The 16,168-nt window shown below is 38.5% G+C and overlaps 1 long non-coding RNA gene across 1 annotated transcript in view; it reads left to right on the plus strand.

Moving 5' to 3' along the window:
* The window catches only part of LOC111096887, a 35,296-nt gene that overhangs the window by 6,110 nt on the left and 13,018 nt on the right, over window positions 1-16,168 (plus strand). Inside the window, exon 2 of the long non-coding RNA XR_005361652.1 lies at window positions 9,015-9,052. This is a non-coding gene — a long non-coding RNA (uncharacterized LOC111096887). The remainder of the gene's footprint in view (window positions 1-9,014; window positions 9,053-16,168) is intronic.

A 16,168-nucleotide genomic window follows, 5' to 3' on the forward strand; every position in this document is an offset into this window, starting at 1 on the left:
CCTATGCAGAGGTGAAACAGAAATCTAAACTCTCTAATCCATGACCTTCATGACTATTTTCTTCAATATCTAGCCTTTTTACAATTTTGCATTTTTCCCCTACAGCTTTGTCTAGTTATGTTAAAGTCCTCCCGTTTGTTCATCAGATATTTAGAGCTGCGCGTTGTGTAGGATGCCTATATACTCTGCTCTTGTTGAGTTGGAAAGATTTGGAAGCTGTATCTCCTCTGAATAAATGCTAATTGAATCAGAACCTTGCCAGTTAGCAGTGTTGCTTATTCAAGCAATTAACTGAAGTGGTAAAAAGTCCCACTTCTACTGCTAACACTGCTCTGGAGATTGGCTTCAGTGGAAGATAACTCAATTTTGTCAAAGGGTTTGAAACAAGAGATTTATGCATTAGATATAAAATTTAACCTCTCTATGGTAGTGTTGAGGTGCTTCTTCATTACTTCTACCAAAGGTCGATTTTATGAATAATGACAATAACATGTCAAATCAATTTCACAGCAAGATCTTCAATCTAAATAAGTACCTATAGGAAAATTAAGATGCTGAATAATTGATTCAAGGGTGAGTTATCCATTCTCTTTGATCCAAAATGCTCACAAACAATGGAAACTTTCTTGGAAAAGAGGTTGAATTTAAAAGGCTTCAAATCATAAAGATAAGAAAGATATGTAGTTGAGTAAAGGATTATAAATATCTAGGGAAGTCTGTAAATAACCTCCCACAGAATATACTTAGTAAATGAGAATATAAGAGAAGAATGTATCAGGAATTTAAAATCCTAAACAACAAAATTGTTAATCAGAAAATAAAACAGGAATCGGGATTCGCAAATTCAGATTTTAAAATCTGACCAAGACACTCAGTATAAGTGGCGCAATAAAATTAAATAAAGGCAAAGAAAAATCTAAGCAGAAAGGGAGAAAAGAAGAGAAATAAGACTGATTTTTCCTTTACAAAAAAAAAAATAAATAAAAGAAATAATTTATCTTGAACAACCATATTGACTTCCTCTAGGGAAAAAAAAGCATTTTTTTTTTGTTTGTTTGTTTGTTTCAGTTTATTTTTTGAAACCAAGAAACAGCTGGGTCTGACTGAAATAAAAATAGTGACCAGAAAACTTGGTTGGATAAAAGATCCCACCGAAGCTCTGAAATTAGCACAAAGCTATTTGCACATAGAGTGTACTTTAAGAAGCAGTAGTAAACATTCTGGTATGCTTTGTTTGAAAAAAAAAAAAAGTTAAAAAGCCCTCAATGAAACCTCTTTCAGACATGTGTCATGGGCTTTTTGTTGCTGAACTCTTCCATATTAACAAACTAAGTTGCTCTTCCTTTCATTCCTTTGGCCACAGGACAGACAAAATTCACCAATGTCTCTACCACAGACATTCTCAGATGGTGCTAATAAAAAGAAGAAACCAGAATTGGTGGTCCACATTGTGAGAGTTGCTAAATATCATCACAAAGCAATAATTATCCTACAGCGTGCTTGGTGGCTCGACATTCTGAAATGCAAATGTCAAGAGCACATAATCTGGATGATGTTGCTAATGAGAGCTCATGTTTTGTGTTGGGTGGTCTTCTGTTCTGCCTGGTGGTCTTATTTCTGCCTGCTATGACAGCACTAATGGTTTCATGTAGTCCCCAGTCCTACACAGGATTCACTTGTCTCTCTTTAGTAATGCACGACAAGTCATAAAAGACAGACTACCCAGAAATGACACTGCAAGTATTCCAGACATTTTCTCTCTTGGTGGTGACAGTTCCAAATCAAGTTGGCTCAGTGTTTAAGTCAAAGCATTTTTTTAAGTGGCGGCTTAAAACACAGCCTTAGATCTGGAAAATCAAACTGGGCTCCTCTTGCCTCTTCCATCATTGCTTGTAATAAATATTCAACTGTTGGACCGCAACTAGAAGCTTATGATAGATGACACAGAATAGCATCCAACTCTCTCTTTCCCAGATGTAAAGAACTCATCTTTTGGTTAGAGAGACTTCACTACCTTTTAATAAACATAGGCAGATCATTTTACATACTTTCTTGTCACACTCATTTAGGATTTATTTCCTAAAGTCCCACAAAGAGTAGCAAGGGAAAGTTCATAGCTGCACAGGATGTCAATATAATCTCTGTTCAGAGGGTCAAAATGTCACATAGCCCAAAATTAATCCAAGCGGCTACCCCAGCTTTAACTCTAAAGTGGGTACCAGAATGTTCTTCAGCATAAGCTGACCTATGACTTTGTACTTACAGGACGTCAGAACAAGAATTTAATCTCAATAAAATGTGAGGGATCATCAGTTGAACTAGGCTTGGGCATTCAGTCCTAGCCCCCATAAGCCACCCATCCCAAATTAATTTCCCTGCAAACTCCTTCAGCACTCCCTGCCTCTCCCATTCACTGGCCATTTTACTACATTTGGCCTTGTACTGTGGTTCCATTTGCATAGTAATTCCTTTGTTGAACAAACACAAATTGAGTTCCCACTAACCCTTTTTAAAACCTAGGAAAAGCTTCCCAAGGACAGTGAAACCATTCTAGGTGCTTCCATTACATCTTGAAGAAATGTCTGGCCTGGAACCTGTCAAACTATATTGGAATAATTTTTCTTTTTTGTCTGTTTTCCCTTCTTTATTTTAAGTCCCTTGAAATTGGATACCAGACATATTCATCATCATTTACTCAGTGTCTAGCATGCTGCCCGGTACATAGCAAAGGGTTCATACATTTCTTAATGAGTGAATTAAACTTGGCCACGTTGGACTGCAGAAAGTGATACTAAAGATGAATCAGTTCCTCTTCCTCCCCTCAAGGTCTTTCTAATCTAGCTCATGTCCAATACAGGGGAGGTGCTCAATAAATGCTAGTCAGTTAGTCAATTCTCAGTTACCTTTTTTCGAATGGAAAGATGATGCTACCAAAATGAATGTATGCCAGTAAAGCCAATTACTATTTTGTTTCACTCTTTCTTGTGATATAAAATCTCTCCTCCTCTCACTCAGGATCCCAAGTACCTAAGAACAAGAAAGGATCAAAGCATAGGAAATGTTTAACATACCAACCATAATATCTGAAGCCTAAACTTGGACACATGTTCTTAACCAGAAGAGGATATTTGAAAATAGGACCATCCTGGATCATTCATGATGTTTGGTTTTTAGTATTTCTGATCTCCAAAAAAGTCAAAACACATTCTATTCTTTAAGAATTTCTATTTCCTTCACAGTTGCATGAGAAAATAAATATGGATGTAATTTGAAACTGTATAACACACAATGCAAAGATAAGGGCTCTAAACAGAATATGTATTTCTGCAAAAAAGATACAGGAACTGATATGGTGAGTGTATCTCACACAAAAAATAATAATTTGAAATCTTCGCTAATTTACATACATTCTTTATTGAATAGCTTAAAGCATGAGATCTAATGTGAAATCAAAGCCAAAACATACCATAGAAGGACATAAAGTAGATGGCAGAAGAGTAGGGTGTTCTAAGAGTGAAGAGATACAAAGAGTCAATATGGAGGTATACAACCCAAGAGAGAAAATTGGAAACTTTCTATTCAACATCTATTCAACAGATTAATAAGTGTGCACCTCTAAGGTGCCAGGCATGGAGCTTAAAAATGTGGAGGACACCAAGACAAAATCCAGCCTGGTGAGGGAGAACTCACAGTTTAGTGGCAGTGTTGGTAGGAAGACAGGTAGAGAGAAAAAAAAGAATGACAACATGTATAAATATAACAGCAGAAGTGCTCATTGCTGGAGGAGGGATTCAGATAAAGTATTTTGGGAGTTTAGTGAAAGAATATATCTCTTAATTGAAGGATGCTTCTGAGTAATTTTATAATTTTATGAAGGGGATGGTATTTAAACTCAGCCTGAGATAGAAGGAATTCAAGAGTAGAAAAGGAATAAAGAACACTCCAATCAGAATTAACAGCATGAGAAAGTCATGGAAGCAAGAGATCTACTAGATTTGTTTAATGAGCATTAAGAGGTCCGTTTTGCCTTAAGTTTAAAGTATACACAGGGACATGGTGAGAAATGAGATTGATCAACTGGACTGTGGATAGATTATAGATAGCCTTGAATACGAAGTGAAGGGATTTGGAATTTATTCAAAGCTTTTGAAAGCTATTCAAGATCTCATGAGATCAGAGCTATATTTTCAGAAGTTTAAAAACAATGCAAAGAGTAAAGAAGCCTGGGGTTGGGAGGTAAATTTGGTTTTTATGAATTAGTATAGAACTAAACAAATATCTTCAAGAAGGAGATGACTGCTAGAATGTAATACTATTAAATGTGGCAAATACCACTGCCTGTTTTTATCAGTGGGGCAAAATGAGTCAACATAGACTTGGATGGGAAGCCAATATGAATTAGAACTGAGGTGGGGAAATACACTTTTAGGACTATAGCATCAGGCAAGACCAAAATGACCAAAGTCTTTCACAGTTAAGTCACATATAGAGTCTCCTGACAGAGAGAGGAAGATGTGAGTAAAGTAAAGTATCAGTGAATGTGAGGCAGACTTCAGGACTGGGGTCCCTTCCAGTGAAAGTTACTCAGATAAGAGACTTCAGACAAATGTGGCTTTGTTACTGAGGTGATTCTAACCTTTCCTAGAAAGGTCTGTCTTCATGGTGGTCTTTCTAGGTCTGAAAGAGCCCCTGAGGGTCTTTCTTGATCCACCAAGTTATTTACACGAACATAGTAATAGGATGAACTCAGCTAAAAGGGTCTCCTCCTCTAAGATACTTTTCCTCTAATTACTCATTTATTCATTTAGCATGTGTTTATCACATAATTGCTATTTGCCAGGACCTAGTCTAAGGACTTGGGATATGTCTGTGAACAGATAAAAAAAAAAAATTCTACCCTTCTGGAATTGACATTATAGTAGATGAAAACATTAAACATAATAATTGAGCAAATTATATAGTACATTAGAAGGTGACAAATTCTATGAATAGTTTAAGTAGATTACAAAATAGAATGGAGTCAGAGAGATCATGAGGGTGGAGATGAGCTTGAGGAAATTGAAAGCAATTTTAAAAAGGTCATTGGGCAGGCCTGATTGAAAAAGTGTAACTTGAGCAAAGGCTTGTGTGAGAAGAGTGAGTTATCCATGTGAGTATCTGGGAGAAGAATGCTCCAGATGAAACTGCTAGCTCAGAGGCCTTGAGGCAGGAAAGTTTTGCTGTCTGCTAGAAAAAGTGAGACCAATGTGACTAGAATAGCAAATGAGAGAGAAATATTGAAAGATGAAATCAAAGATGGAAGAGAGGGCAGATCATAAAGGAACTTCAGGCCACTGCAAAGACTGGCCTTTCCAATGAGTGATGTGTGGAGCCGTTAGAGAATTCTAGCTCTAGGATTGACAAGATCAGATTTGAATTTTCAAAGCATCACTCTGGCTGCTTTACCAAGAATAGACTTTAGGGAGTCAAATGTGGACTCAGAGAGACTATTTGGGGGGCAATTACAGTAATCCAAGTAAGAAAAGATCATGTCTTGGCACATATTAGTGGTAACAGAGGTAGTGAGAAGTGATTTGATTCTAAATACATTTTGATAGTAGAGCCAACAGGATTTCATGGTAAGTGAAATATGGAATGAGAGATGAGTCAAGAATTTCTCAATATTGTTGATCTGAGCAATCAGAAAGAACTGCCAAAAATTGAGGTGAAAAGATTATAGATGGGGCAGGTTTGGGGAGGGTGATTAGGAATTCAATTTTCTATGTATTATATACATATGGAAATGATACATAGACATTTGAAATTCAGTACAAGAGGCTAGGGATATAAATTTGGAAGTCTGGTATATTGATGGTGTTTAAAATTATGAAACTCGAAGTTCACCAAGGGACTGAATGTCAATACAGAGGAGAATCTGAGTTGTTACAACATTAACAGGGCTGGAAGAGGAAGAAGAACCAGAAAAAGAGATTGACACAGCATAACCAGGAAGGCAAGAGGAAAACAGAGGGAGGTGGTTTTCTGGAAGCCAAATGCGTAGACTTTGTATCAAGGAAGAAGTCAACCAATTGTGTCAGAGGCTGCTGCTTTTTCAGGCAAAATGAGCACTGAGAGTAATCATTGGATTTTTACCAAGGTTGTTAGGGACCCTGACTAGAGTGGATTTGGTGGGCTGGTGAAAGCAAAAAGCTGAATGGAGTGGGGTTAAGAAAAAATGAGAGGAGAAAGCTGGACATAGCAAGCATATATAACTCTTTCAAGAAGCTTTTCTGTAAAGGGAAATGGGAAATGAGATGGTAGTAAGAGAGAGAAGTGGGGTAAAAAGAGGGTCTTAGTGTTTCTTCTTGTTGTTAGTTTGGGTTATAGCCTGAATTTTGTTTTACCCAAAATTTGTATATTGAAGACCTAATCCCCAATATCTCAGAAAATGACTGTACTTGGAGATAGGGCCCCTAAAGAGGTAATTAATCTAAAATGAGGCTGCTAGAATGGGTCCTAATCCAACATAACTAGTGTCCTTATCAGAAGAGATTGGGACACAGAGACACTAAGGATATGCACACATGGAAGGAGCACAGTGAGCAGAAAGCCATCTGCAAGCCAAGAAGACAGAACTCAGGGGAAACCAAACCTGTTAACTCCTGGTCTTAGACTTCTAGATTCCAGAATTATGAGAAAATAAAGTTCTGTTGTTTAACCACCCAGTCTGGGGCATTTGTTAGGCAGCCCTAGGAAACTAATACAGTTATTTTTGTTTGAAGTGGACTTTGTTTCTGCTTTTGTTTCTGTTTGAGGGGGTAGTTTCTAAGATGGAAGAAATAATAGCATGTTTATGTATTTTTAGGAAATCCTAAAGAAATTATTATCTAGGAGTCAGAGGAGAATATTGACAGAGAGATATTTGTTGAGAAGGTGAAACCGGATGGGATCTGGTCTTTGTTATTCATCCCAGAGCTCCTCTCAGCCTTTGGCATCAAACAAGGACCTAAAAATAAATCTGATTTCTTGATGGTTATTGTACCAGAATCAGTAAACTTAATAAGGGAAAGAAGGAGTTTCTACTATATCTGATTTCTAGAGAAACTGTGGATCTGTTAACAGAAATAGATCCAAAAAAGAGAAATTGCTTTTAAGTGGAAGGAAAGAGACAAGGAGACAGAACTGAAGAGAGCCAAGAAAAAAGAAACAAGGTGAATTTAACTTTGTCAACGAGAAGTTTGAGTTCAATAGATATGCAGGTGGAGATGTTCCTGTGGGTGTTGAAACTGTTACAAAAATATTAGCAAAATCCAGTGAAAGAGATGGAATGAGTCTTACAAACAAATCTCCCCTAAAAGGTTATATTTTCAATAAACAGTTTTCCTACTGTGAAAAAATTCCTGCTACCACACCACCCCTCCCTTTCTTTAAAAAGGCATGTAATAGTTATCAAAATAAGGTTAGTAAGATGAAAAAAAAGTGGTTTGGTAAAGGGAAGTTGGTTAAGAATGAGTTCCAGTTGGAGAGAAGAGAATGCCCATTCAGTCTTGGCATCTTTGAGATGTTTAACCACAGGCTGACGATACCACAGGAGATAAAGAAAAGAACACTAGGATTTTAGAGCTGATGTGAAGGAAAGTGGATCATCTTACTATCCCGTCTCACAGCATCCCTGGAATTAAGAAACCTACAAAGACTAACCCCATTTTGCAGTGGTGGGGGAATCTTAGCAAAGTGAGGTTAAGAGATTGGATTCATAATAAATATATTTTGAATGGGTCCCATATGTTTCAATGAGTCAGTACCAAAATAAGGACTGGAACCCAGGGACTCCTGGTTCTTAGCCAGGACCCTACCCACAAAACTATATTTCTTGTGTTTTTATTTTTGATCTTGAGTTAATTCACCATCTCTTGCACATGCTCTTTCTCTCACTCTGGGTCTTTCTTCCCTCCCTTTCTCACATGCCACAGATGACCCTTGTGCATGTCCTCCATAAATCACTCTATAATGGAGCCCCTTTGTTGTTCTCTTCTCTAGGTACCCAAAGGAAGATTATGGCAGAAAACCAGGGCTCAACATTAAGGGAGATAATTGAAGGTCATTCAGCTGAAAATAATTCCTATTTATCCATGGCTTCCTTTACCAGAGCATCTGGTTTCCGTTAGCCAGCATGGTGTCCTCTAGTTCTGACAGTGGTGGCCTACAGTAACCACATTTTTTGCTAAAAAGGAAAGAGAGCTTTCTTACATCTGTTCCCGAGATGTTTTTCAACTCTTGCTTGTACAAAGCAATGCTCTGCATTTAGATGAACAAAGACTAAAACTTGATGGTATTAGGTACTAGTGACTAAGCCTGCTCCTGGGCAGCTTCTCTGTTGCTTTCTCTTTCTGTCAAGATCAATCATAGAATTAAAGATTAGGAAAGTGAAGGTCAACCAATTCACCCTGCTAACTCCTGCCAGAACTTCACCATTCTAAGCAGGTTTGGATTTCTTCTATTTGTGAAGAGATTTTGTTGTTGTTGTTGTTCTTATCTCCAGGTATGGAGAATACATTAACTCACTCACTAAGCTATGAACTGAAATCTGTGTGCAGGCTTCAGAATACCTGCCCTCAGTAGGCACTCATTTTTATTTATTTTTATTTTTATTTTTTGTCCATGACCATTGCATTAGCAATAGGAACTCTCGCTAATTTAGAACCATAATCTCTTTTGGCCTACTTTTTAAAAAATACTATATTTAAATTCAATTTGCCAATATATATAGTATAACACCCAGTGCTCATCCCATCAAGTGTCCTCCTTAGTGCTCATCACCCTACCCTACCCTACCTCCCCCGCCCTCCTCCCCTTCTGCAACCTTTTGTTTGTTTCCCAGAGTTAGGAGCCTCTCATGGTTTGTCTTCCTTTCTAATTTTTCCCCACTCAGTTTCCCTCCTTTCCCTTATAGTCCCTTTCACTATTTCTTATATTCCACATACGAGTGAAACCATATAATGATTGTCTTTTTCCCATTGACTTATTTCTCTCAGCGTAATACAGTCCAGTTTCATCCACGTTGATGCAAATGGTAGGTATTCATTCTTTCTGATTCGGCCTGTTTATTTAACAAATAATCCTTTGGCATTACCTACTAGTTATCTTTTAAGAAACTTGTTAGCTAAAGGGACAAAACATGAGAAACAAGAGAAACAAAAGTGAGAAAGACACATTTCTTACCATAGGATAATGTAAGAAACAATATGCATAAATATTAGAAAAACAGAACATAGAAGTGTAATCAACGGAAGGTAAATTCTAATCTTATTTTTAAATGAATGACATAGCTACAATAGTAATAGCTAAAATTTATCAACTGCCTTCTGTATATGATGTATAATGCCTTAGGTCTAATATCTCATTCAATCCTCACAGCAAGTCTATGGGGCAAATAATATTCCTATACTGATTTTACATAAAAATAAATTGAATCTCAGATATATTTGTGGGTCCCAGCAGGAAACAGACGGAGCACTCAAAAATGGACTAGTTGGAGGAGGTTTTAATAAAAGAGCTGTCTGCCAAAGTATAGGCAGGGTATAAGGAATTCATAAAGGATAACACAGGACCCTGACGTGGGTAATGTTAGGGCCATTGCCATCCTTAAACCTGGAGCAGAAGGGAATGATTACCAGAAGCCAGGAAGAGAGCTAATGGGGATGATCACCTGACAGGATCTCCTTTTGCAGAAGCATGCAGCTGGCCTAAGGGAAACCCAAGGAAGTGGGGAATAGATATCCCAGCCTCATTCTCTTCCCATACTTAAGTGTAGCCAAAACCAACCCCATATCAAGGGGTCCTGTGGATAAATCCACAAATATCAGACTAGTAGGGAAGAAAATAAGGGGGGTGAGAAGGGTGGAGAGTAGATCTAGTAGATTATGGTCACCTTTCTAAGGTCACAGCAACAGAGCAAGTCACTAAGTGAATCAAAGTCACTAAGTGACAGAGCAGGGATTCAATTCCATAGTTGCCTGACTTTGGGGCTCAGGCCCTTAACCACTATGCTCTAATGCTAATGCTTTGAAGTGGCAAAAAAAAGGGAGGTCAAATCGGGCAGTATAGAGTATATGGAGAGGTAGAGAGGCAGGAACACACAATTATATATTTGCTAGACTTCCCTGAATCTATTTTCACATCTACAATATATATCTCTAACACAAAATGCAGCCCTTTTCTCTCAGTGCAGCTAGTATCATCAATTTCATTATAATAGCTTTGATCTAGCCTGGAATAAAAATAAGCCACCCAACCCTGTGCTCAGAGACAGGATCCTGCTCTGTCTGACAGAGTTCAATGCATTGTGGACAACTAACTGCCTACTCTGTAGGCCACACATTGTTAATTGGAGTCAGTAAGAAAGTGGCCATGAAATTTTCAGTTACTTTTTCATACTATTTGTACTTCACGTGAGAGAAATACCCAATCATTTCACCAAACCTGATTGGAGAAATTTTGTATCTGTGGCAAAAGAAAACTTAGGAGAGGTGATTTGATTACAAGAGGGTTCTTCACTTATAAAAGAAATCCCTTTAACACAAAAATCAGTAGAGTGATAATATAGGGGATTCTTTCATGCTGTGATCAGCCAACAGTAATGGGCCTGATAGTAGCAGTGCTTATGGGAGTCTCCATGGTGCCAAGGCCCTATGAGGTCTAAAGAGATGTCTAATAGCGGCTTACAAAATATTGTTCAGGAACTTCCTGTGCCAAAAGCAAAGGTGAAAAGCAGGACTGTAAATTGAAGAGGAAACCAAGAGAGCCAGAGGGAGCCAAGTAGAAAATGCACAGCAGGAGCAGTTTGGAAAGGAGTCCAGGATCATAACAGGGCCTCTAGTTTCATTGACATATGATGTAAGAGAGTATCAAGTTGAGTTAGAAATCAAATTTCCAGAATAAAACTCCAATAGAAGGATAGAAAGATACTGTCTAGTTTGCTTCCTGGAACTTCCATTACTCCTGGAGTAAAAAGGAAGAAAAATGGAAAACACAAGAAAAGATAAGAGACTTAAGAGATGAATCCAGAAGACTGAACATCTAACTATTAAGAGTTTTGAGATGAGAGAGTAGAGAGAGAAGAGAAATAATCAGAAAAGCAAAACAAGGGATCCCTGGGTGGCGCAGCGGTTTGGCGCCTGCCTTTGGCCCAGGGCGCGATCCTGGAGATCCGGGATCGAATCCCACGTCGGGCTGCCGGTGCATGGAGCCTGCTTCTCCCTCTGCCTATGTCTCTGCCTCTCTCTCTCTCTGTGTGTGTGTGACTATCATAAATAAATAAAAATTAAAAAAAATTTTTAAAAAAAAGAAAAACAAAACAAGAATAATTTTCCAAACCGAAAGGCAAATCCGAAATGGAAGTTTCCACCAAATGCCAAGTAATGTAAATGAGAAAAGAAGCACACTTAGGAAAATTACTGAAAACATGAAAAAAATGAAAAGAGTAGATCATTAAAGCATCCAGGGAATTTGTGCCTTGGAGGCTTTGTTAGCTAATGCTGTGGTGGCATTCATTTTGCAATGTCTATCTGTCTCAAATTGATGCTGTGTGCACCCTCAATTTAACAATGTTGTATGTCAATTATATCTCAATAAAGCTGGGTGGAAAAGCCTCCAGAGACAAATGCAGACTTCTTGTCAGTAAAACCATGTGCTACAAAACAGCATCTTCAAGTTCAAGGATCAATTTGTTTTAGCTTTGAATTTTATTTATTTTATTTGTTTTTTCATGATTTGATAAAGATATATTGCAAAATGATTACTACAGTAAGGTTAGTTAACACCTCCATCCCCTCACATCACTACCTTTGTGTGTGTGTGTGTGTGTGTGTGTGTGTGTGTATGTGTGTGTTGATTACATTTTTAAGGTCTCTCTTAAAAACTTTCAAGTATATAATACATTATTGTTAATTATAGTCACCTTGTTATACTTTAGACCCCCAGAACTTACTTATCTTATAGCTGGGAGTTTGTGCCTTTTGATAAACATCTCCCTATTTCTCCCACCCCTCAGCCCGGGCAACCACTATTTGGTCTATTTCTATGAGTTCAGCTTTTTTTTTTTTTTTTTAAGATTTTTAAAATTTATTTTTGAGAGATAGAGAGCAAGCAGGTGGAGGGACAAAGCAAAGGAAACTTCAAGCAGACTCCTCACTGAGCATAGCCCCAATTCGGGGCTCAATCTCATGACCCATGAGTTTGTGACCTGAGCCAAAACCAAGAGACTGACGCTCAACCAACCGAACCATCAGGTACCCTGAGGTCAGCTTTTTTTAGGTTACACATGTAAGGAAGGATATGAAGTATTTGTCTTTCTCTGTCTAACTTAATTCATTTTGGAAAATGCCCTCAGACTCACCCAAGTTGTCACAAAAGGCAGGATTTCCTTCTTTCTCATTGTTGAATAATATTCTGCTTTTTGCATATACCACATTTTCTTTATCCATTCATCCATTGATAAATACTTAGTTGTCTCCAAATCTTGGCTATTGTGAATAATTCAACACAGAATTTTTTAAAAGATTTTGTTTATTCATTCATGAGAGACACACATAGGAGAGAAAGAGAGAGAGAGAGAGAGAGGCAGAGCCACAGGCAGAGGGAGAAGCAGGCTCCATGCAGGGAGCCCCATGTGGGACTCTATCCCAGGTCTCCAGGATACGCCCTGGGCCGAAGGCTGGGCTGAATTGCTGAGCCACCCGGGCTGCCTTCACCATAGAATTTTATAACCAAGCTATCAATCAACATAAGGACAGAATAAATATATTTAAGACAGGAGAAGACTACAAAATTGTACCTCCATTTATCTTTTTATAGGCTGTCACTTGCAGGAATAAACAAAAAAAAAAAAAAAAAAAACCAGGAAGCCATAGGATCCAGCAAATGGTGTATCCAATATGGAGAGATATAAAAGAAGCCCCAGGTCATGACAGCTAGATGAAAATCTAGATGAAAGAGGTCTCTGCAGGGGAAAAAAGAGAGCAACTGGTGTTGATTCTCTGCTTTAAAAAAAAATGTTGGTAAAAATTACATAGACTAGACATTAAGATGCAATACTTGGGAAAACTTAAGATTTTGATCAGTATGATACACACACAAAGCAAAGAAGAAACCTCAAGATTAATATTTAAAGAGAACTATATAGGGAAGGCAGAGTCCAAACAACAACACAACTGAATAGTGGCATGATTTTCATCTAGAGGTCTGGGTCAGGGAAGGGCTGGAGACAGGAAAATCAGCTGGGAGACTATCTCAGTCATCCAAGTGAAAGTTAATGTTGGTCTGATCCAAAGTCATGGCAGTGGGATGGAGATGAGTGGGGAAATTTTAGAAATAGTTAGGAATTAAAATAAACAAATTGAGAGGTTGATATCAGAGAGGGAAGAGTCAAGATAGACTCCATGGGTTTGGTTTAGAAATCTGGGCACAAAATAGTACATTCACTGAGAGAAGAAACAAGCCAGGAGAAGCAATATTGAAAATGATGAGCTTACTTGGGTCAGAGATGCTGAAGGGAAATCCAAATGAAAATGACCAATCCATAGCTGGACATATGGCCTGGAGCACCAGAGCATAGTCTGGTCTAACATGTGGCATCTTAAGAGCAGAGAGTGGGTTCCTTGCGCATATGAATCAAAATATCCAAGATCAAACTTTCGCGGAAAGTCATTTAGAATAAGCAACAGAATTTCTGTTGAATCTTCCTAAAGCTATATCTCAGTTGTTTTGATTCATACAGATGTTGAGCTTAATAAAATATATTCCATTCCACCCAACCAAAATAATTTCAGAATAACAACTATTTTACTTTTGTTTCCTCAAACTGTAAGAAGTTGATACATAGTCCTTCAAGACTTCTTCTTATTTCTCTCCTCAATCTGCGTCTCACACAAACCATAGCAAATCTCCTTTACACACTTGTCTTCTTACTCCTCCAGGCCCACTTTTTCCTCTCAGTTCTCCATCACAAAATTAAAAAAAAAATGATTCAAGCAAATTCAGGACAATGGCTGTAGAATGGGAAAAGAAATAGCCTGAGGTAGCCCAAGCTAGAGTCCTTTTCACATCAAAGAAGAAGAAATATTTGAAGTATGTATTTACTGATAAGCCTTATCCCATTCTCTGTGTATTATTTCTAAGTAATGACCCAGCAATAATAAATGTTCAATCTAGTTAGCAACAAACTACTTTCTGGAGGAAAATCAGCTTCATCTCTACTGATAGTCCTCACAGGTGACCCAGTGCTGGATGTGACTTGCTAGTGTTTGTGCATTGCCATCAATCCAGGGAGGCCTGTCTCAAACTACTCAAAGTCATGGTAGATTGAAAATTATCAATCCAATTGACTGCCTCATCCTCCACTTATCTTAGGAGATTCTTCTTCCAGGGTTTAGAATAATGCTATCTCCCCATCCATAATACCACCTTCTCATTAACAGAATAGCTCATAATAAAAATGTAACGTAGTGAGCAGAGAATAAAAGCAATTGGAAATACATATGATCTCAAGCAAAGTTTCATCTGTATGCTAGAGGCGGGGCTGTGGGTGAAGAATCACTATCCCATGGCACCCTGCAGTGACTGAGCATCTGCATCTCCCAGTTCCCCATCTCCAGACTGCCCAGCTGTAGGGCCCTTTTCCATTTGTCCAGACTGAACTGTCTTCTGTTCATTCAACTCTTTCTCCATAGAAAGTACAACACAGTTGGGTTCCAATTACTAAATTAAAATCACATTCTAGAACTGCCTGCTTGAAATTACACCCAGGTGACCTTAACTGGAGTTTTGTGTGTTCCCAAACACTTCAGGAACATATTTACAGATAGTCTCCAGACTTACTCCCACAGATGGCAAGCCTTATTTCCCCTATTTCCAATTTAGGAGGAAGCATCTCATTGCTGTCTTCATTGTATTGCTGTCACTCAACAGAAAAATAAAAACCTATCAGTATCTCCCAGGAATGTTGAAGCCCTCCTTCTTCTGCCTTTTGTCTTCTGTCTTCTCTCTCTCTCTCTCTCTCTCTCTCTCTCTCCCTCTCTCTGAAGTGTACCTTCTCTAGCTATCCAAAAGTCAGAAAGTGTAAAAATAAGAGTTTTTCATGTTAAAGTATAAGAGTCCTACGCCAAAGCAGAGATTAGTTAAAATATTTGGAGGTTGGTAACATCTCATTCGAATACTGGTAGGAGCTTCACATTAGATGGTTTTTCATAGATTTTTCTCTTTATTTTTTCATAAACTTTTCATTTTAGCCAAAAATTTTGCAAATTTTACTTTGATACAGCCCAAGTAGAACTTATATTCCTCAATTCACATAGCTGCTTCCATGGATTGATTTGTTTCGTGTTCTGATATAATTCCAACTGCTAATTTACCTTAATCTCCTCTAGTGTGTCAGTCTGCCATTTGGGAACATTGAGGAAGGGGTGTGACTGTGTTAGAACACAGTGCCTGGCATGCAGTTGATGTGATGATTCAACATGGCAGGGTAGACATTGGCTTCCTGTGCTCTCTGTCTAGACATTTCTCCTGCCAGTCTTCTCCAGACCTCACTGTCCTCTCCTCCTGTTTAGAAGGAACACAGAACATTCAATTTGATGATGCCCAGGCAGAGTGAACAATAATTCACCAGGATAGAGAAGGGTTGAGGTAGAGATGGGGAGTAGACGCGTTTAAGACTGGCAAGAGAAGAAGAAAGGGGATATAAGACATTGTCAATTCTATTTTCTGGCCCTTCTATGCCTCCTAGTTCTTAAGGTATCCATAGAAAATTTCTTTTATGCTTCTGACATCATTGTCATTTGGAGTTTGGGGCCCTGGATGGAAATCTGAAAAAGCTATTCAGAAGTTAGCTCTTCCTTTAGCACTCCCACATACAGGCAGAGAAACCCATACACAGACACAACAGGCACACCCACCAAGAAGCCACATGTGTACCTACGAACACATGGACAGACAGACAATGAAAACGCTCAGTGGTAGCCAGAACCGCTGCAGCCACACATGCCTTCTGCAGCAGACAGAACATGTGCTTACATCCTCACTCCTACGCGGACACAAAGACCCACACACAGATGCCACCACCACACCCACAGCCCGCCCTTACTCGGCTGTGACTTTCCTCCCGCATGCCCCATTTGAATGCAAGACTGTC

Source organism: Canis lupus, chromosome 7 (assembly GCF_011100685.1).
Source record: "Canis lupus familiaris isolate Mischka breed German Shepherd chromosome 7, alternate assembly UU_Cfam_GSD_1.0, whole genome shotgun sequence".
NCBI lineage: Eukaryota > Metazoa > Chordata > Mammalia > Carnivora > Canidae > Canis > Canis lupus.